General features: G+C 37.7%; 1 pseudogene; it reads left to right on the forward strand.

The window, feature by feature from the left end:
* Positions 1-21,582: 21,582 nt before the first annotated feature.
* LOC125776929 (small nucleolar RNA U3) lies at positions 21,583-21,676 on the forward strand (annotated as a pseudogene).
* The last annotated feature ends 643 nt before the right edge of the window (positions 21,677-22,319 follow it).

Below are 22,319 nucleotides of genomic sequence, written 5' to 3' on the forward strand. Positions count from 1 at the left end.
AAAAATTCCTTTTGGTTGAAATACTCTGCGCTGGCCGTTGAAAAGTTAAGACTATACTTCTCAGGATCATTCATTCCTTTCATTTCTTCAAAAAAATTAATGACCTTTAGAAATATGCATATTTGCATTATTTCATTGTCATTTCCATATTCGTAGCAATAGAATTTCTATGGCATAAGTAAAGTAATGGCCTCCGATTGTCACCCCTTGCCGCTGTAGCAGCTTCGCCGACAAACACGCGTAAATATGTATGTATGTATACGTATGATCGTGAATACATATCGATGCAGATTTTTACGAGAAACACCAGAAAGTTGTGCAATTTATGATTTTTAGCTTTTGCCATCGTCGCGAAAATACGACTTGTTGGCAAAGGCATGCTCGGGGAGATGTTACGGCCTCTGTTTTTATGAATGAAGCGAGATCGCTTGTGGAATTTGCCCCTGCGTTCATGAATGAAATCGTTTTTGTTGTAAAATTTACTACACTTGTTCTTCGCCAATTTGGCTGCCATATTGACTTGTGAAGATCAATTTTTTGTTGGTGACATATTCATATGTGTACGCATATGTATGTTTGGATGCTTGTGCATTATTTGTTCGGCAATGTATGCAAATATATGTACATATAAGTATGTATGAATCTACGAACATGCAAGTCAATGCGCGCACATGTAATAGGTATATTGATAAGTGATGAAAATATGATTTCAATTCCTGAACGCGCACATGCGTATACATACACTCATATGAGCATGTGCAGATACACAAGATAGGATAGAAGATGTATGCCTTTTAACATCGTGTACTATACAAATAAATATTTTTCTTATGTATATGTATATTGCTGTGATAAATTTAATTTCTATTAGTAAGAAAAATATTTATTTGTATAGTATACGATGTTAAAAGCAAAAAATTAAAAATTTATTCTGTCGAGATTTGAACCTGCGGTACTCGTAGCATCTTGACTTTCCAAGCGCTTACCACCAACACCACCATTGACACTTAGGTTGCGCTGTTTTAAATATGGTTTGGTTGTACATGTAAGAAACATACGATGGTTCTAATAATTTTGTTTAAGTATAGAAATATGCTTTTGTAGAACATTTGCTTTCGCAAACATACAGACAAATGTGCAAACGACATAATATATGTATGTATGATTGTTTCGCATTTTGCTTCTGAATATCACTAAGAAGTATAACTTCTTCCGCGCGTAGGGGCTCCACGCACCTTTTTTTTTTGTTTGCATTGCTTTCGCACTCGTTACCTGGTGCGTTGGCTTTGCGCCGGCGTTTACGTCCCTTTTGCAGAGAACGCAGCGGCAGCTCATTCCCACGACGGCAGCGGAGTTGATGGCAGCAGCGATTTGATGTTGTAAAATGTAAAGCTGGACACTTAGCGGTATGCCTTACTGGTTTCTGTAGCGGCACTGGAAGCGGTAAGTATGTATATAATAGTGCTACTTTACTTTTACGGCACAGGAAACGGTAGGTTTGTAGCGGGAATTTTTAGCGGCACTTCACAGTTTTAGCGTTTTTATTTTTTTTAATTAGCGTTAGACCGGCACTTTAATAATTATTATTTTTTTCACGGAACTTTCAAGCGAAACTGTTTGAAACGCTTTGATGGAATTTTTTTGTAAATCACGTATCTACCGGTTTTCCAGTTTCCTTACAATTACATATATATGTTTTGTTTGTCTTTTTTACTTCTTTTTAGAAATTTGGTAGCACAGGTAAGTAGAAAATTTTTTTTTTGACAATTGGTTTTCTTCAATAAGCTTGATGATTGCTCTGAAAGAAAAAGGCATATTAGCCGTTGGTACAATTAGAAGCAACCGATTGAAAAATTGTACTCTAAGTAGTGAGAAGGAACTGAAAAAACGAGGACGAGGATCAAGCGATTTCAAAAATGAAGCATCACACAACTTAATTGCTTGTCGTTGGTACGATAATAAAAGTGTACAACTGGTTTCAAACTATGCAGGTAAGAACCCCATGAGTGAATGCAAGAGATGATGCCGCAAAGAGAAGAATTACACCTCGTCCAGGTATAGTAGAATGCTACAACAAGCACATGGGAGGGGTTGATCTCGCGGACATGCTGCTTGAATTATACAAAATCAACCACCGCACTATAGGTCAAATGAATGGTTTTTGAGGCAGAAAATCAATTTTTAAAGTGTACTATTTCAAAAAAAGGATAATGGCATTTTATAACAAACATTTTGAAATACCCAAATATACAAAAATTAGAGTCAGGTGGCAACCCATGTCTTAAACCCAAGCTGTCAAAGTTGTAGTTTGTTTTGTTTTCTGACATTCACCTTTATAGTGCCTAACATTTAATCCATTGTTTAACAAAATATTGTAATTGTATACAATTTTTATAAAATGGAAAATATTAATTCAGGTAAGTAAAAAAAATGTTATTAATAAGTTTCATGAAAATGTTGTTGTTGTAAATTTTTTGTTGCATCAAAATGTGCCGTATTTACTGTGGAGTTTTGGTTATTGACCCCGTGTTTCTTGGAGTAGTACTTTGTTTATTGGGACGTATTTGTTGAAAAATATATATGTGGATAAAGGTAATGATGTGTACTTTCATGTGGTTGTAATTTCAACTGCAGCCCAACTGCTCTAAATTATTTATATTTTCCTTTTAAGATTGCGTAAAAATAAAAAATACTGATATAGTTAAATTTTGGTTAGATAATAACCGAAATGCTACGATTGTTGTCAACTGGATTTTCAAGAAATTTAATAGAAGTGTGGATGACGAAAGTATGGCATCAATCAAAAGGAAAATTAACAATTTTTGTGCAAATGCTACCCATAAGTGGAACAAGAACCAAAGATGTGCGAAGAGATTTGAGAACAATGAAAGTTTATGGCTATCAAATGTGACTGAATTTAAAATTTCTGAGAGTGATGTCGCAAACAAAAGAGGTTGCCCTCATGTTGGATACAGCATCGACTCCGTCATCACCAGCTCCTTCTACAGGTTCTGAATCTGAATCAAACCCCAATAAAAGAGCATATGTTGCAGAGCCTGCAAAATCCCTACGATTTGATGGTTATATTCATTTTCCGGAATGGGGAACAAGAGGCAGATGTAGGCTGTGCAGAACTGGGTTTCCAAGATCTAAATGCAGCAAATGCAATGTGCACTTGTGCTCCAATCCATTCAAAAGAATTGTTTTGTATCCTAACATACATAAATTGAAATAAGCGGCATTTGAAAAATAATCAACTTGTGTTTAAATTTAGTATGTACGTACCACCATTGCCCAATGTTACCTGTAGCTCTTGAACCAGGACACCTAGGACATTGAAATTTTTGTCAGTTGATATTGAGGTCAACTCTATCTTTTATGTATACTCAAAAAAATTTTAGCCACGCCCATTTTAATTCGGGCATGAAAGGGTTAAGAAATGTACGCCCACAGATTCATATATTTGCAACGCGCAAACGACTCTGCATATAATTTATACATCTACAGTAAATCAAAAAAGTTTTGGCCCACCTCAATTTTTCCACTTTGCTTCAATATAACTTTTAATTAACTGAACATACCAAACAAAAAACAAACATATTTGTTTAAACATATTTTTTTAATACATATATACAAAAAATAAAAATAAAAAAAATCATAAAAGTAGGAAATTATCAAGAAAATAATGAAAAAAAGCCTCATATTCATTTCAAACAAGTAAGGAAGGAAGGTTGTCACCGAACATTTTATACTCTCGCATGATAAGTGATAATCGAGATTTCATTATCCGTCATTTAGATATTTTTTTTATTTTGCTGCAAAATTAATTAGATTAATTGTTCCTGAGATATGGTTTTTGGTCCATAAGTAGGCGACGCCATGCCCATTTTCAATTTAAAACAAGTAAGGAAGGGCTAAGTTCGGGTGTCACCGAACATTTTATACTCTCGCACAATAAAGTGATAATCGAAATTTCATTATCCGTCATTTACATATTTTTTTATTTGGCTGTAAAAGTAATTAGAATTAAATTCTGAGAGATTTACCGATATTTTCGGTGAAAAATTAGGTTAGGTTAGGTTAGGCACTGAGTTTTTCGTGTTCGATGTAAGGGACCTTGAAAAGTTATAGTCCGATCACGACAATTTTTCCACAAGGGATACCTCAGCTCAAATACCGTATTTGTGTAAAGTTTTATTCCGCTATCATCATTGGTTCCTAATGTATATATGTATTTTACAGAGAAGGCATCAGATGGAATTCAAAATAGCGTTATATGGGAAGAAGGCGTGGTTGTGAACCGATTTCACCCATATTTCGTATATGTCATCAGGGTGTTAAGAAAATATTATATACCGAATTTCATTGAAATCGGTCGAGCGGTTCCTGAGATATGCTTTTTGGTCCATAAGTGGGCGACGCCACGCCCATTTTCAATTTTTAAAAAAAGTCTGGGTGCAGCTTCCTTTTGCCATTTTTTCCGTAAAATTTTGTGTTTCTGACGTTTTTTGTTAGTCGGTTAACGCACTTTTAGTGATTTTCAACATAACCTTTGTATGGGAGGTGGGCGTGGTTATTATCCGATTTCTTCCATTTTTAAACTGTATATGGAAATGCCTAAAGGAAACGATTCTGTAGAGTTTGGTTGACATAGCTGTAGCAGTTTCCGAGATATGTACAAAAAACTTAGTAGGGGGCGGGGCCACGCCCACTTTTCCAAAAAAACTACGTCCAAATATGCCCCTCCCTAATGCGATCCTATGTGACAAATTTCACTTTAATATCTTTATCTATGGCTTAGTTATGACACTTTATAGGTTTTCGGTTTCCGCCATTTTGTGGGCGTGGCAGTGGGCCGATTTTGTCCATCTTCGAACTTAACCTTCTTATGGAGCCAAGGAATACGTGTACCAAGTTTCATCATGATATCTAAATTTTTACTCAAGTTACAGCTTGCACGGACGGACGGACGGACAGACAGACATCCGGATTTCAACTCTACTCGTCACCCTGATCACTTTGGTATATATAACCCTATATCTGACTCTTTTAGTTTTAGGACTTACAAACAACCGTTATGTGAACAAAACTATAATACTCTCTTTAGCAACTTTGTTGCGAGAGTATAAAAAAGCCTGGGTGCAGCTTCCTTCTGCCATTTCTTCGGTAAAATTTAGTGTTTCTGACGTTTTTTGTTAGTCGGTTAACGCACTTTTAGTGATTTTCCACATAACCTTTGTATGGGAGGTGGGCGTGGTTATTATCACCCCATTTTTGAACTGTATATGGAAATGCCTGAACGAAACGACTCTATAGAGTTTGGTTGACATAGCTATAGTAGTTTCCGAGATATGTACAAAAAACTTAGTAGGGGGCGGGGCCACGCCCACTTTTCCAAAAAAATTACCTCCAAATATGCCCCTGCCTAATGCGATCCTTTGTGCCAAATTTTACTTTAATATCTTTATTTATGGCTTAGTTATGACACATTATAGGTTTTCGGCTTTCGCCATTTTGTGGGCGTGGCCGATTTTGCCCATCTTCGAACTTAACCTTCTTATGGAGCCAAGAAATACGTGTACAAAGTTTGATCATGATATCTCAATTTTTACTCAAGTTACAGCTTGCACGGACGGACAGACGGACGGACTCTACTCGTCACCCTGATCACTTTGGTATATATAACCCCATATCTGACTCTTTTAGTTTTAGGACTTACAAACAACCGCAACTTTGTTGCGAGAGTATAAAAGAGGTTGGATTTCGCTAAAGCTCACCTACACCAACCTGAAACTTTTTGGAAAAACGTGATTTTTAGCGATTAACCCAAATTCAATATATTTGGATCAGATGGGTCTCAAAAAATATGGCGAAAGCTCAACATGAAGCCCCAAGAAAATAGCATCTTAAAGACAATCAAGCATGGCGGCGGAAACGTAATGGTGTGGGGGTGTATAGCGGCAAGCGGAGTTGGGAATCTTGGAAAAAATGGATAAGCTTGTTGATTTAAGCCTTTTGAATAACAATTTGCTACCGAGCTCAAATAAATTGGGCTTAAATGGAGAGAAATGGCAGTTCTAGCGTGACAATGATCCCAAACTCACTTCGTGTTTGGTTCAAGAGTGGTTAATTTATAACTGCAAGCAGCAGAAAACACCTCCGCAATCCCGTGATCTCAATCCCATTGAGCACATTTGGCATTTGCTTCAAAAAATATTCGCAGGCACAAAATAACTTCGAAAGAATGCTCTGAAGGAAGAATGGCCCAATATTACCAGTCGGGAGACTCCTTCTTCTTCTCTTTTTCATTATTTTCTTAATAAATTCCTCCTTGTATGAATTTTTGTATATACATATGTATTAAAAACACGTTATTTAAACAAATATCTTTGTTTTTTTGCTTGGGATGTTCAGTTAATTAAAAGTTATGTTGAAAAAAGTGAAAAAACTGAGGTGTGCCAAAACTTTTTTGATTCACTGTATGTATATTTTATATCAAAGCACACATGCTTGCAAGCATTGAAATATTTCATGATGAATTCCTTAAAATATTTTGAAATATACAAAAAGGTGCGTGGAGTCCCTACGCGCGGAAGAAGTTATACTTCTTAGTGATATTCCAGGAAATGCATAACATTTTGTATGAAAGAAAATTAGCGAGAGGGAAAGGATAAAAATATGGTGGAGTGACCAACACTTTCTAAAATTCATATTTTATAAGCTTATTATGCACATTTTATAAAGCAAAGTCTAATTCAATTATCACTTCTGGGTTCTGACGGATTGATATCTGTAATACTTCTTCTTCTTCTTCTTTATTGGCGTAGACACCGCTTACACGATTATAGGCAAGTCAACAACAGCGCGACAATCGATTCTTCTCTTCGCTACGTGGCGCCAATTGGATATTCCAAGCAAAGCCAGGTTCTTCTCCACTTGGTCCTTCCAACGGAGAGGAGGTCTTCCTCTTCTTCTGTTTCCCGCGGCGGGTACTGCGTCAAATACTTTCAGAGCTGGAGTGTTTTCATCCATCCGGACAATATGACCTAGCCAGCGTAGCCACTGACTTTTAATTCGCTGAACTATCAATGTCGTCGCATATCTCGTAAAGCTCATCGTTCCATCGAATGCGATATTCGCCGTGGCCAATGCGCAAAGGACCATAAATCATGATGAAAAGTAACGGAAGTGGATCTGGAGTGTTTTCATCCATCCGGACAATATGACCTAGCCAGCGTAGCCACTGTCTTTAAATTCGCTGAACTATCAATGTCGTCGCATATCTCGTAAAGCTCATCGTTCCATCGAATGCGATATTCGCCGTGGCCAATGCGCAAAGGACCATAAATCATGATCAAAAGTAACGGAAGTGGATCAACATACGACGTCAATACGGCGAGAAAAACATTTTCAAATCTGGAATTATTTGCTTCAATAACAAACGTTAACATCGAGTTTTTAAAACACTTAGAAATAATACTAATTGCAATTTCTTGTAATTTTGAGTTAAGTGTCGAAAACTTGAAGAGTTTTTGTTATAGAACTGCCGAAATATATTTTCAATATTACGAATGGTACCTAATGTCAGCTACGTTGCATAAAATTTTAGCACATTCTTCACAAATAGTACAAGCCTCAATCGCTGGAGAAAGTGCTTCTGAGGCGAGAAACAAATTTTATAAATAGGATCGCATTGAGCATGCACGAAAAGACTCTAGAAAACACAATATATCTGATGTTTTTAACAGGGCCACGGATTCGTCTCACCATTTCTTATCCAGTATTTGTCTAAAGAACCGTCATTCAGCAAAAAAAAATTTGCAACTTCCAAGAGAAGTTATTTCTCTTTTAAAAATTCCAAATATTCCTGAATATCAATTGCCGACTACGTCAAATGCTATCGCAAATGAAAATTTTTCTGATAAATCTTTCGCAGAACTTTTCTCTCGAAAACTGGTAACGTCGACTCATCGGTTGTTGTCATCGACCAAGCCTCTGCACCATATAGCAGGACGGGAATTATGAGCGACTTATAGAGTTTGACTTTTGTTCGTCGAGAGAGGACTTTACTTTTCAATTGCCTACTCAGTCCGAAGTAGCACCTGTTGGCAAGAGTAATCCTGCGTTGGATTTCCAGGCTGACCTTGTTGGTGGTGTTAATGTTGGTTCCTAAATAGAAGAAATTATCTACAACTTCACAGTTATGACTGTCAACAGTGAGGTGAGAGCCAAGTCGCGAGTGCGACGACTGTTTGTTTGATGACAGGAGATATTTCGTCTTGTCTCGTTCACTGACAGACCCATTTGCGTTGCTTCCTTTTTCAGTCTGGAGAAAACAGAACTTACGGCGCGGGTGTTGAGGCCGATGATATCAATATCGGCTCGGAGAGGTCCTTCCCGATCCTGACGGAGCTTTTGGTGCTGCTCAACGTCAGTTTACACAGCCGTATTAGTTTTGCGGGGATACCAAATTCAGCCATCGCGGCATAAAGGCAGCTTCTTTTCGTGCTGGCGAAAGCAGCTTTGAAATCGACGAATAGGTGGTGCGTGTCGATTTTCCTTTCACGGGTCTTTTCCAAAATTTGGCGCATTGTGAATATCTGGTCGGTTGTTGATTTTCCAGGTCTGAAGCCACACTGATAAGGTCCAATCAGTTTGTTGACGGTGGGCTTTAATCTTTCACACAATACGCTCGATAGAGCCTTGTACGCGATGTTGAGAAGGCTTATCCCGCGGTAGTTGGCACAGATTGTGGGGTCTCCTATTTTATGGATTGGGCATAGCACACTTAAATTCCAATCGTTGGGCATGCTTTCGTGCGACCATATTTTGCAAAGAAGCTGATGCATGCTCCTAATAAGTTCTTCGCCACCGTGTTTGAATAGTTTGGCCTGCAATCCGTCGGCCCCCGCCGCTTTGTTGTTCCTCAGGCGGGTAATTGCTATTAAATCTTCTTCGGGCAATGGAACGTCTGCTCCATCGTCATCGATTGGGGAATCGGGTTCGCCATCTCCTACTGTTGCACGTTCACTGCCATTCAACAGCCTGAAGAATTGTTCTCTCCATAATTTAAGTATGCTCTGAGCATCGGTGACTAGATCACCTTTGGGACTCTACAAGAGTATGCTCCGGTCTTGAAACCTTCTTCGTTTTCCTAGTATTTTCGAGCATTGCCCCTATCGACCAGCTTATCAAGCTCTTCGTACTCACACATTTCAGCCTCCTTCTTTTTCTGTCTGCAAATGCGTCTCGCTTCCCTCTTCAACTCTCGGCATGAAATAACCGCACGTGTTGTGGTCGATCGTAACGTTGCGAGGTAGGCAGCCTGTTTTCTTTCCGCTGCGACACGGCACTCCTTGTCGTGCCAGCTGTTCTTTTGCACTTTCCGAAAACCAATCGTTTCGGTTGCAGCTGTACGTAAGGAGTTTGGAATGCCGTCCCACAGTTCCCTTATACCGAGTTGTTAACGAGTGCTCTCAGAGCGCAGGAGTGCAAGCCGAGTAGAAAATCGGTTGGCTGTCTGTTGTGATTGCAGCTTCTCGACGTCGAACCTTCCTTGTGTTTATTGCCGTGCGTTTTTTGCTGCACAGAGGCGGGTGCGAATCTTGGCTGCAACAATATAATGGTCCAAGTCGATGTTAGGACCTCTGAGCGCTCGCACATCTAAAACACTGGAGACGTGTCTTCCGTCTATCACAACATGATCAATCTGGTTAGTAGTTTTTCGATCTATAGACAGCCAGGTAGCTTGATGAATCTTCGTATACTGGAATCTAGTACTACAGATAACCATATTTCGGGCCCCGGCGAAGTCGATCAGCCTCAACCCATTTAGGGATGTTTCCTCGTGTTTCCTGACCGACCGTAGTACCAAAGATACCTTCTTTGCCCACCCTGGCGCTGAAGTCGCCAAGAACGATTTTGACATCGTGGCGGGGGCATCTCTCATAAGTGCGCTCCAAACACTCATAAAAGGCATCTTTGGTCACATCGTCCTTCTCTTGCGTCGGGGCGTGGACGCAAATCAGCGATATGTTGAAGAACCCCGCTTTGATGCGGATTGTGGCAAGACGTTCATTCATAGGAGTAAATGATAGTACTCGGCGACGGAGTCTCTCTCCCACCACGATTCCAACACCAAACTTTCGCTCCTTTATATGGCCACTGTAGTAAATGCCACAAGGACCTACTTGTCTCTGTCCTTGTCCTGTCCATCGCATTTCTTGGACGGCGGTGATGTCAGCCTTTATTTTCACGAGGACATCAATCAGTTGGGCAGCGGCACCTTCCCAATTAAGGGCCGGACATTCCAGGTGCATGCGCTCAAATCATAGTCCTTAATTCGTTTGCCATGGTCGTCATCAAAAGGGGGGTCACTCATCCGAGGCTTGTTGTTTCCTTTCATTGGGGGTGGTTTTTTACGTGGCGGGTCCCAAACTCAGCGCACAACCCTAAGTAGGGAATAATTCGCCTTCTTACTTTAGCTCGCCTTCAAACGGATGTTCTTAGACTACCCAGAGGATACCTGGTCGTGAGCTCCTTGAGTTATATGTAAAAGAATAGTTTCTGGCCATTCCCAAGTGAATGGCGATCAGAAAACTTTCCTCACTTGCGTGAACTTCTACACATGACTCCATCCTCCTATAATATTTACAATTAGTTTATGATAACTAAAATACGATATGAAATGTCTTACATCTATTTTATCTATATTTCTCGCGAATACCGAATCAATAATCGTACCTCCCTTTGTCGTAGGATCATTTCTTCCATTGATCATTTCTAATGAAAATTTCTCTCTGAGGAATGCCAGTATTGATTCAGCTTCTGGCAATGAGAAATTTACATTGAAATCTCCTGCAAGGAGTACCGGTTTTGCGCTATACTCTACTGGTTTTCCGATAATATCTGCAAAAGTTTGCAAACATGCAGTTGACAACGGTAATAAAACTTTAATGAAACGATGAACAATTTTATATCTCTCATCGATGAATTTGGTGATATATGAATGGCAATTAAATTCAATTTTTTACTATTATGATTATCGCTAGGGTTCCTTTTGCATTTTACCGCACACAAATCGCCAATTCTTGTTGATGTTGATATCGTTACATCAGCATCACTCGTGTACGGAGCCTTTATATCTAAATGATGGGTGAGAATATGTCATTTGTCTTGCTCATTGTGATAAATAGCAACGCCTGAATTTCTTTTCTCATTTCGATGAAATCTTACAACGAAATCAAAATTTGGAGGCTCGTTGTCGTTCATAAATCATCAAGTCATTCTGATATCATCAAGATGTTTGAATGTTTAAACACTCTATCTGAGAAATCATCAACATGACCACGAAGACTTTGACAATTGAATGATATTATTGATAAACATTTTCTTGTGCTAAGAAACTCCAATAATTCTATTTCTAATGTGAAAAATGGATTTTGACGTAATTTTATCATTTCATCTCGAAAAGCGCAAAATGCCATGATAAATTTTTTTCTGTTTGTTTACTGGGATAATGTTGTTTAAATGAGTTAAGCCTCCCCCCTCCCTCAACCTGGGAAAAGCTGGCGCACTCTAAGGGAACACTGCGCAGTACACCACATCCGATGACACCATACTCAAACATCACCGCATAACACAACACCAACACAACTCACCACACCTATACATCAACTTCATCAACAAAAAGGATGGACAAATTTACAGCATACACATTCGTTTTTCCGACACCCATCCCGCGCGTCGCAATTTTCCAAAATAATTCATTACTCACTCCTCGCTGATACACATTCGTTTTATACATACATACGTTCGATCATACGCGGAGCCACGAAAATCCTTCCGCCGATCTCCCAGCGGTCCTGTATGCAACTTACCCGCTCCGTACACCTACCGACATACTTTCGTCGTTTAAAAATAATTAAATTAAAATATCATTTGTCATTTCTTATAAATTTAAGTACATTAAATAATTGTAAACCCAATAAATTGCATTAAATGATTTTGCATATTAAACGTCAGCATTTTAGTAAACGGATGTTAAAGTGGTTGATACCTTTGAGTCCAAATTAAGGGCAATAGTTATTCATGGTCCTTCGAGCCTTACCGAAAGGCACCTTCGGATTTTATAAAAAACAGAAAATACTACATTAAAAGAAATAAAATTTAATTATATTAAGCCCAATTGTGTGGACAAAAACAAAAAGTGCAGTAAATTACTAAGAAAATAAAAAAAAATGAGCAGTGCAGTGGCACCAAAAACAAAAAAAAACACATGTTTGTATACCTATGTATTTTAATTGTATAATATAATTAAAATGTACGTACACTTGTGCTCATAATAAAGCAAAAACAAGAAAAATAGTGCAGTGACACACAAAAAATAATCATATACATATATTCACGGTTTGCTACAAGAAGTGACAAAAAAACAAAACTAAGTTCGGTAACAAAGTGCGGTGACATAAAGTGCAAAAACGAGCAAAAACAAAAAAGAAAACTAAAAACGTAATTAAAAGAGCGGGAATATATTCAAAAATATAAACAAAACCCAACATTATTATAGACATATTAGAAACCAAAAAAAAAAGAGAAACAAAAGAAAGTGCAGTGAAGTGCGGTACACTAACAATATTACAAACATTCGGACATACACACAGTAAAACAGTTCCAGCAAACAACCAAAAAAAAAAAAAAAACTCAAACGTGCAAAATCTAAATCGGGCGCGAAATTTAAAAGTGCCTAAATAATAAAAAACAAGCAAACTATACAAAAACAACACATGAAACGGGCGCGAACAATTAAAACGAACATACAAACATACAAACAAACAACAGCATAAGGAGGTAGCAGCTGGGACACAGAACGGGGAACAAAACGCAAAAGGCAGAAGGCAGGCAACATATGGACATACATACACCCTACAAAATATACCATACAAAGTACCAAGTGAGCGTATTATGTTCATCTTAATTTAATATATGCAAATATGTATGACCAATATTACAGTTTTATCAGATATAAAACTTGTAATAAAAAACACGCTTGATAAAATAAATACTCAAGAATTCACTTGTACTTGTATCCGGCAATACCTCTTATACTTCATCAAGTAATAAGCAGGATTGCTTAAAATTTGTAAGCGGAGACAAACAATAATATTATATCAATACACAAAGTAACACATAAAATAAATTTAAGACATACATACATATTCGCACATTTACCTAATGGGAAAATATTTCTCTGCTATACATATGTACATACTATATACAAATTAACATTAACAAGCAATATATAAATTATTCAAATGTATTATTCAATTTGAAGTTATTTTATTTGCCGTCATCACGGCTTAGTTGTCAAGTATAAAGTGCCCTTTAAATTATTCCTAACTTAGCTCAAGCCACCAACCCGCATCGCGTTGTAGCTCCTCTGCTGACGTTTTGCTGACCTTGCGCCTCGTGCATGGTGTTTGTTTACTTAGATGTCTGGCCAATGTTCTCACGCAAAATGTGCTGACTTAGCGACATGTGCAGAGTGGTAGGCTCTTATTACGACGGGAATTAGGGTGTGTCGTTTCTTCGCGATAACTCCTCCCCTTCTAAATGGGGAACGTCCTCGGTCCTCAAAGAAGCGGTTTTAATTGCAGTTTCAACGGACCTGGCTATGATAATCTCTCTCTTGGTCCTCCTTATCCTGAGAAGGACGTAAACAGTGAATGCCATGATTAATAAGACACCAATGGCTGAGAAACCTGTAACGTGGCCATAATGGATTGATCGCTGCAGGTGATTGATCCTTTGAACATTCTCTAGATTCACATGGTGAAGGTAAGAAGCGCTTAATATTTCTGTGTGCTGCGTCAAGTTGATTGTAGAAGGTTTTAGAGGCAATGTAGAATTTTCGTTATAAAAAGTCGTACCATTAATCTTTACGTTGTTTTTGAAGACCACGAGGTATGTTCCGTTGACCGTAATAGGGACCTCATTATTTTCCTCGATGACAGCCAATTGGTCATTGATGACAACAAGGCCGTCACTTATCGGTGAAATTGGTGTGAGGTTGTTAAATGTTGTACTGCAATTAGCGGTGTTGCGAGTCAGTAGTTGCAGAGCGCATGATGTAGTCGGAGATGGTAAGCAAAACGTTGGTGTTGTGTCGCTGCAGTTCTTTACGGCTACGGTATGGTTATAACACTTGGCTAAGATGGATTCTTCTAGGTGCAGGATTTGGTGGCCATGAGCTACCGGTAAAATAGTAATTTTCTTACATCTAAACATAGGAATCGGATATCTTATTAAAAAGTAAATTATGTTATTATACTGTAATATCTTAATTCTAGCTACTGCCATAACATCGGCCACGGTAAGGTCAGTGAAGTGCTCGTCTCCTGTTATGAAATTTATTTCGTTACTGTCTAAGAGAATGGGACTTAAGACCCCAATTTTGGCGAAAGTGACAGCTGTTATAATGTTATTTAATTCTGTAATAATTGCTCTGTTTCTAGCCAGTAGTATGTCATAAAGGTGACCGGTGTTTATTTCTCTTTCTTTTGTTAATTTCAGGATTTTATTTACTGTAATGGTAAGGTTATTGATTTCTTTCTGTACTTGAGTGTTTATGGTAAACTGTCTGTCCTGCGAGTTAATTAGCTGTTCTTCTGTGCTCATTAATCTATTGAAGTCGTCATGGTCAGGAGTTCCAGCAATGTATTTCAGGACTGTCCCTAGGGCATTCAGGCTTCTCGCCTGTCTGTGGTGAGCGTTTATCATTTGTATCAGTCGACTTATCTGGTTTATGTCCGCGTCTAGTAACTTCCTCATATGTGACTGAGGAAAGTGGTCTGTGGCATTAATTGTCTCGTCTCTCAGTAATTCGTAAAGTGTCAAGTTGGTAACATGCTTGATGTGTCCTGAATTTTCCCAAATTACAAGGTCCTCACCGACCACCGGAATGTACCTTGCATTGGATTTGAATAGATTAAAATTAGGTTCAGGTTCTTCCGGTTAATTGATCGGGCCAAAGGTTGTCTCCTCTTTAAGTCCACGCTGAGTCCAAGTAGTTGATTGTTGTCGATTTTAAGTGAGCCAACTGTCGTAGTTACACGAGTCGAGTTAAGAACTTTATATTTTTCTATTAAACTTTTCACTCGCGAGCCCCACGTTGGGCGCCAATTATTCAAATGTATTATTCAATTTGAAGTTATTTTATTTGCCGTCATCACGGCTTAGTTGTCAAGTATAAAGTGCCCTTTAAATTATTCCTAACTTAGCTCAAGCCACCAACCCGCATCGCGTTGTAGCTCCTCTGCTGACGTTTTGCTGACCTTGCGCCTCGTGCATGGTGTTTGTTTACTTAGATGTCTGGCCAATGTTCTCACGCAAAATGTGCTGACTTAGCGACATGTGCAGAGTGGTAGGCTCTTATTACGACGGGAATTAGGGTGTGTCGTTTCTTCGCGATAACTTATACAAAGTGCATGCGGGAGAATACCTGCACATTCTTTATTTCGCCTTCGCACTCTCTTCGCAGTGCGAACATACATATAGACGGCAAACAATCACTCGGTGCCGCCAATACACCCTACACGAGGTATTAGTACAAAAAAATTACGTAGTCTTAAAGTTAAAACAAAAAAAAAGAGGGCCGTTTAAAATTCACTTACAACAAAGCGGTAAAGTGGAACAAAATTTCCCTAATTTCATCTTTTTTGTTAAAAACAGAATCTAATAGCAGTTAAACAAAATCTACATAATTTGTGAATACTGTATATACAAACATACATACATATATTAAAACATATAAATCTTCAAAGTCCACATTGGCATCTATCCGGCAATACCTCTTGTTCTTCGGCAAACAAAAACAAGCAGGATTGCATACAAAAGCGAATTGATCTCTCTAACGAGCTCTCAATTGCTTAGGAACAAAAAAATAATTATAAACACATACAAACAAATACTAATGTAAAAAGCGCATTGATCTCTTCAACGAGCTCTCAATCGCACGAAACATAAGTACCTACATACGCATGTGAATACAAGTACACGTATTAGGGTGTGCCTAATTACACAAAATTAGGACATAAGAAATATAAATTAATAAAAGCGAAAAAAAAAAACATTTTTTAGCAAGATAATCGAAATTCAAAGCTCTGTTTACCTGAAAGAGTATTCGGTTTCAAGCAATACTCTATTGCCTCATTTAAATCAGTTACACTGAGAGAAAAAAAATTTAATTATTTACAGATAAAAAATTAAAATAATACCAAAATGGTTAATAACGCAACAAAACAAAATACAACTGCAGGAGCTACACGCCCAAAACAGGTTGCTAAATTTATTTCAGAAAGTGACAGTTTAACAAGATACTGCACTAGATTTGCCTCTTCACCGATTCAAGAAAACTCTGAATCGTTATTAGAAATAAAAAGCCAAAATCTTAAAAATTTCTGGTCTCGTCTCCAAGCGGCTCATGACGCCATAGTAGAATCTGACGATTCAAACGTACCACAAAATTTGAAACAATCGGCTTACGCAATGTATGAAAACTGCTTAGACCAATATGAAGAAACAACAGCTATGATCTCCGATCAATTAAAGCTAATAAAAGCAATTGCACCTACTCCCCACAGTAGAGTAGAGCTGCCACAAATAGACAATCAAGAGGCAAGTTCAGGCATCCAACTCGAGGTGCCTGCATGTGATACAGAAACCTTTTACGGAGGTTATGAAGAATGGCCGTCCTTCCGGGACATGTTCACAGCCGTTTACATCAACCATCCACAACTATCAAAGGCACAAAAACTGTATCACCTCCGATACAAAACAAAAGGTCAAGCAGGCGAAATAGTTAAACAGTTCGCATTAAATGACGACAATTTCAATTTGGCTTGGGAAGCTCTAAAAGCAAGATACGAAAATGACAGAATACTGGTCGATAAGCAAGTAACGACACTATTAAACTTGCCTATAATCAAGAAAGAAACAAGTGAAGAATTTGTAAGACTACAATCCACTGTTTCAAATTGTTTGTCGGTTCTATCGACACTAAATATTCCCACAGACAGCTGGGACCCAATTCTGGTAAACATTTGCACCGCCGCATTACCAGAAAAGTCGTTACTTCTATGGGAGCAATCGCTCTCATCACGAAAAAAGTGCCCAACGTGGCAACAAATGAAAGATTTTCTCACCACCCAATATGAAATTGCGGAAAGGTTGGAAGAAAAAATATTCAAGACTAAGATCATTAAACACGACCAAAATGGAAGCTTACATAGACCCCAAGCTAGAAGCAAAAATAAATCAAACATAATTTTTAACAAAATACAATCGTTCACATCCGAACAAAGAATACATACGTCATGCGAACTATGCACAAGAGGGCACAAGCTAAAATCTTGCGAAAAGTTTAAAAAACTTAATATAAACGAAAGGAACAACTTTGTCAGATCAAAAAGACTCTGTACAAACTGCTTATCCCATACACATAATATTAAAAATTGCAAAAGCAAATTTAACTGCTTATATTGTCACAAAAGACACCATACATTGCTTCATTACAGCACATATAACATCCCACCCCATAAAAGCGCTTATAAATCAAGAACCACGGGTTTAATTGTAAAAGCAAATCCCGAAAAACAAAATTCTAAAAATAGCCAAGAGACACCATGTTGCTCAAAGGCTCAAAAATCTCAAACGCTGCACAGCGAAACACAAAATGGACTAGTCACAGAACTAGTCACCACCATACCAACTCAAGTTGAGTATAATAAAAACAAATACCTTAATTCACAATTAAGTGAACTGCAAACGTTAAGAAAACTTCCAATAACAAACAAAACTATAAAAGATCAGTATTGTGAGCATTTCTCTAAAGTCACAACTACTCGATCAAATAATGGCCGGTACGTCGTACGACTACCACTAGAGCCACAATATTCCAACACTCCACAAATTGATATAAAAAATAAAGTTAGAGTTACCTCTGACAGTCCCTATATTAAAAGGACATACAAATTTTCGGCCCCGCAGGATGGCTTTCGCCAATAATGGAAAAACAAAAAAAAAAAAATCTGAACAAATCCTACAGCGGTGGCGCATTACTACTCATTAGTGCATACGCACTTAAATATTACATATACTAAAATGGTTCAAAAAATCGGAAATCGAAAACCTGTCATAACCTAGTGCCTAATAATTTTCGAATAATAAAATATAATTTCATTTATACTCAAAATTAAAGTTAAGGGTACACCATATGCCCAATGCGATACTGTGACGCACCTAAACTCACCACAAGTAAAGGTAGCTCTTATCGCACCTACAAAAGCGCTTATCATAAGGGTAGTTGGTAGGAATCGGTTGTACAACTAGAACATTTCACTTACAAAAAAAAGCTGGAAATTACCAAATTATAAATCCAATAGAAGCCGTTCTGCATTCACGGCAACACTCTCGCAAGATCTCTCATAATCATTTCATAGTCCTAATTCAAGGGCTAAGGAGTGCCCATTCTGGCCTCATCTGAGCCAGGCGTGGAGTTACTATCCTTCATAAGCCGATCATAAATTAAATATCATACAAAAATTGCAACCATTGCCAATAACACAGAAAAGCCAAATAATAAATAATCCGCCTAATAAACCGATAAGTCGTCAATAAAATCAAATAAACCCGCAAAATAAAGTTGCTTCTCTTAAGCATCTATTTGCATTTTAAAATTCATATTCAAATATGTATGTACATGTGATATCTTTTAAACCATAAGCTGTTTTCCATAACTCGAGTCAAAATGAGAATATTACAACGCCATTATTCATCCATAAAATCCATGCACGTGCAACAACATATGCGTGTAATACGAGTACTAGGCTAAATATTCGCCTAGGGGGCCCAGGATGTTTAAATGAGTTAAGCCTCCCCCCTCCCTCAACCTGGGAAAAGCTGGCGCACTCTAAGGGAACACTGCGCAGTACACCACATCCGATGACACCATACTCAAACATCACCGCATAACACAACACCAACACAACTCACCACACCTATACATCAACTTCATCAACAAAAAGGATGGACAAATTTACAGCATACACATTCGTTTTTCCGACACCCATCCCGCGCGTCGCAATTTTCCAAAATAATTCATTACTCACTCCTCGCTGATACACATTCGTTTTATACATACATACGTTCGATCATACGTGGAGCCACGAAAATCCTTCCGCCGATCTCCCAGCGGTCCTGTATGCAACTTACCCGCTCCGTACACCTACCGACATACTTTCGTCGTTTAAAAATAATTAAATTAAAATATCATTTGTCATTTCTTATAAATTTAAGTACATTAAATAATTGTAAACCCAATAAATTGCATTAAATGATTTTGCATATTAAACGTCAGCATTTTTAGTAAACGGATGTTAAAGTGGTTGATACCTTTGAGTCCAAATTAAGGGCAATAGTTATTCAAATGTAAACCCTATTAATGGCAACAGCTCTTGACAGTGCGACATAAATTAACTGTTGAGATTGAACTTTTTCATAATAGTAAACAATTTCATTGAAAGTTCCTCCTTGCGACTTGTGAATTGTCAACCCACAAGACTGACTATAGAAATGATCCGGTGAAGTATAGTCTAAACTTTTCAACGACAAACGCAGAGTATTTCAACCAAAAGTCACACAAAATAGGTTGAGAATTCGCAGAAATGAAACAGAAACGAAAGAAAAAAAGTCACACGAAACAGTTGAGAATTCGCAAAAATGAAACAGAAACGAAAGAAAAATAATGCGCAAGCATACAAACATATATATGCGCGTACTGTACTTATTGACTGCATTATTTTTGCGTAAAACCTTGGAACTTATTCATTACAATCACCTCTCAGAAGTCATTTTATCCGTTGTAAGCGAGCGCTTTTCAAAGAAACATCATTTCTAAAGCTGAAGTCACACGATTGGTCAAATGTACCAATTTTTTGTCGTTTATATGTACAGATCGTGTGACAGTTCACACGTCAAGTTCACAACCTAATTGGCAATTTTGGACTGCAATGCAGTTTTATCATAACCACGACAAAGAAAAAACGACTTCATTTGTTTCAAATATAAGCCCTAATAGTGAAAGTTTACCAAACACGCATTTTCAACCCATCAACATGCAATCCAACGCATCAACATCATCGCCAGCTGATGCAGCAACCAATTCGCCAGAAGATATTTTAAAACGCGCAACAGATTTATTGTATGCAGAAAAAGAGGACAAGTGGTATTCCTTCGGCATGTACATAGCGCCGCAAATGCGTGAAATGCAAAAAATGAGAAAGCAGCAAAAAAACTTGAAATTAATATTATGAAGTGCACTATAGATGCGCTTTCAGAATTAAATGATGATTGATATTTCATTGAATTGTTTTTTCTTCTATATTAATAAAGTTACAGACATATTTAAATCATTAACTTTACTAAACATAAACATTTATATTGAAATGGTATTTCTCCAGCGGCTGTCATAAAATATTGTGCGAACTCCTCGCGAATTTCTTTGGCTTCATTGGTTATGTATGTCGTTGGACGTTCCTCTGTTCCTTGTTGGCAATTTTGAGTACCTTACTCATGAACTGAATTGTCTTGTTGATCATTCCTATCTGTAGTTAAACCTTCTCTATAACTGGCATTTTTTTAATTAAAAAATTATGCAAGGCACAGCAGGGCAGTGTTATTTGGGGTCGTTTTATGCTCATTCAGCTGAATTGGTCGATATAGAATTTGAAACCGCTTTGCCATAATGCCAAATACATTTTCGACAACGCGCCTAGCACGTGACAATCGGTAATTAAATATGCGTTGACCGGCAGTTAAATTTTTACCAAGGTAAAATGTGCTTTTGCATGCGGAATGCATCATCCGCCACTAACAAGTATGGACAATCACGGTCACGATTTAGCAATGGTTGTGGTAAAGGCAATCTCAGTGTGTTATTGTCCAAAGCTTTCTGAAATGTGGACTTTCCAAAAACGCCGCCGTCCGAAACTCTGCCATTGTACCCGACATCAATATATATAAATCGGTAGTCCGCATCCGCAATGGCCATAAGTACAATACTATTAGTACCTTTATAATTATAAAAGGTACTTCCAGACCGCGGCGGAGCCTTCATCACAATGTGTTTCCCGTCAACTGCGCCTATACAATGGGGAAAATTCCATTTATCACTAAATTTTTGGGCAATGTCAATCCGCATCTATTCGTTGTTTGGAACCTTGCAAATGTGTAATGTGATATCAATTTATATTTTTGATGTGATTATGTATAGCTACCTCTAAACTTTTTTTAACTTTTGAAGCTGTCTCCAGAGGCAAGGAAGCGAAGTGTAACCGCCAAACGTTCATTGGCTGCTTTATTTAGGATGACAAGCCCAACCATGTGACAGGGTTGCACAAATATCTGTCATATTATTGCAGTGTAAAAATCAGTACAGAAAAATTCTGGCTCAAGTACGCCAATCGTGTGAACACTGAAAATTGTATCAAAAATCGGTATATTTGACCAATCGTGTGATCTCAGCTTAAGACTATACCTCACAGGATCATTTCTGTAGTCAGTCTTCATTTACTTTCTTTGCAAATCGACCCGCAATGACGAGGTATAACGTTTTATCTGACAGCGTTAGGTTTATCAACTTCATTTCTAATTTTGTCTTGTGGCATATTGGGAATCACTAGTTGCTAGCCAGCTCTATTCGCGAGTGTCTAAATCGGTGAAAACAACTACTCTAAGGTGAAAAAAAGAAAAAGTTAAATTTTTTTTAAATCAAACACAACGTATATTCGCGAGCGTCTAAATCGGTGAAAACAACTTTTCTAAGGTAAAAATAAGAAAAAAGTTAAATTAAAAAAAATAAACAAAGTAAAAACAAGTAAGGAAGGGCTAAGTTCGGGTGTCACCGAACATTTTATACTCTCGCTTGATAAAGTGATAATCGAGATTTAAGTATCCGTCATTTACATATTTTTTTTATTTTGCTGTAAAATTAATTAGAATTAAATTCTGAGAGATTTACCGATATTTTCGGTGAAAAATTAGGTTAGGTCAGGTTAGGCACTGAGTTCTTCGTGTTCGATATCAGAGACCTTGAAAAGTTATAGTCCGATCACGACAATTTTTCCACAAGGGATACCTCAGCTCAAATACCGTATTTGTGTAAGGTTTTATTTCGCTATCATCATTGGTTCCTAATGTATATATTATACAGAGAAGGCATCAGATGGAATTCAAATAGTGTTATATTGGAAGAAGGCGTGGTT

This window comes from Bactrocera dorsalis, chromosome 2, assembly GCF_023373825.1.
Source record: "Bactrocera dorsalis isolate Fly_Bdor chromosome 2, ASM2337382v1, whole genome shotgun sequence".
NCBI lineage: Eukaryota > Metazoa > Arthropoda > Insecta > Diptera > Tephritidae > Bactrocera > Bactrocera dorsalis.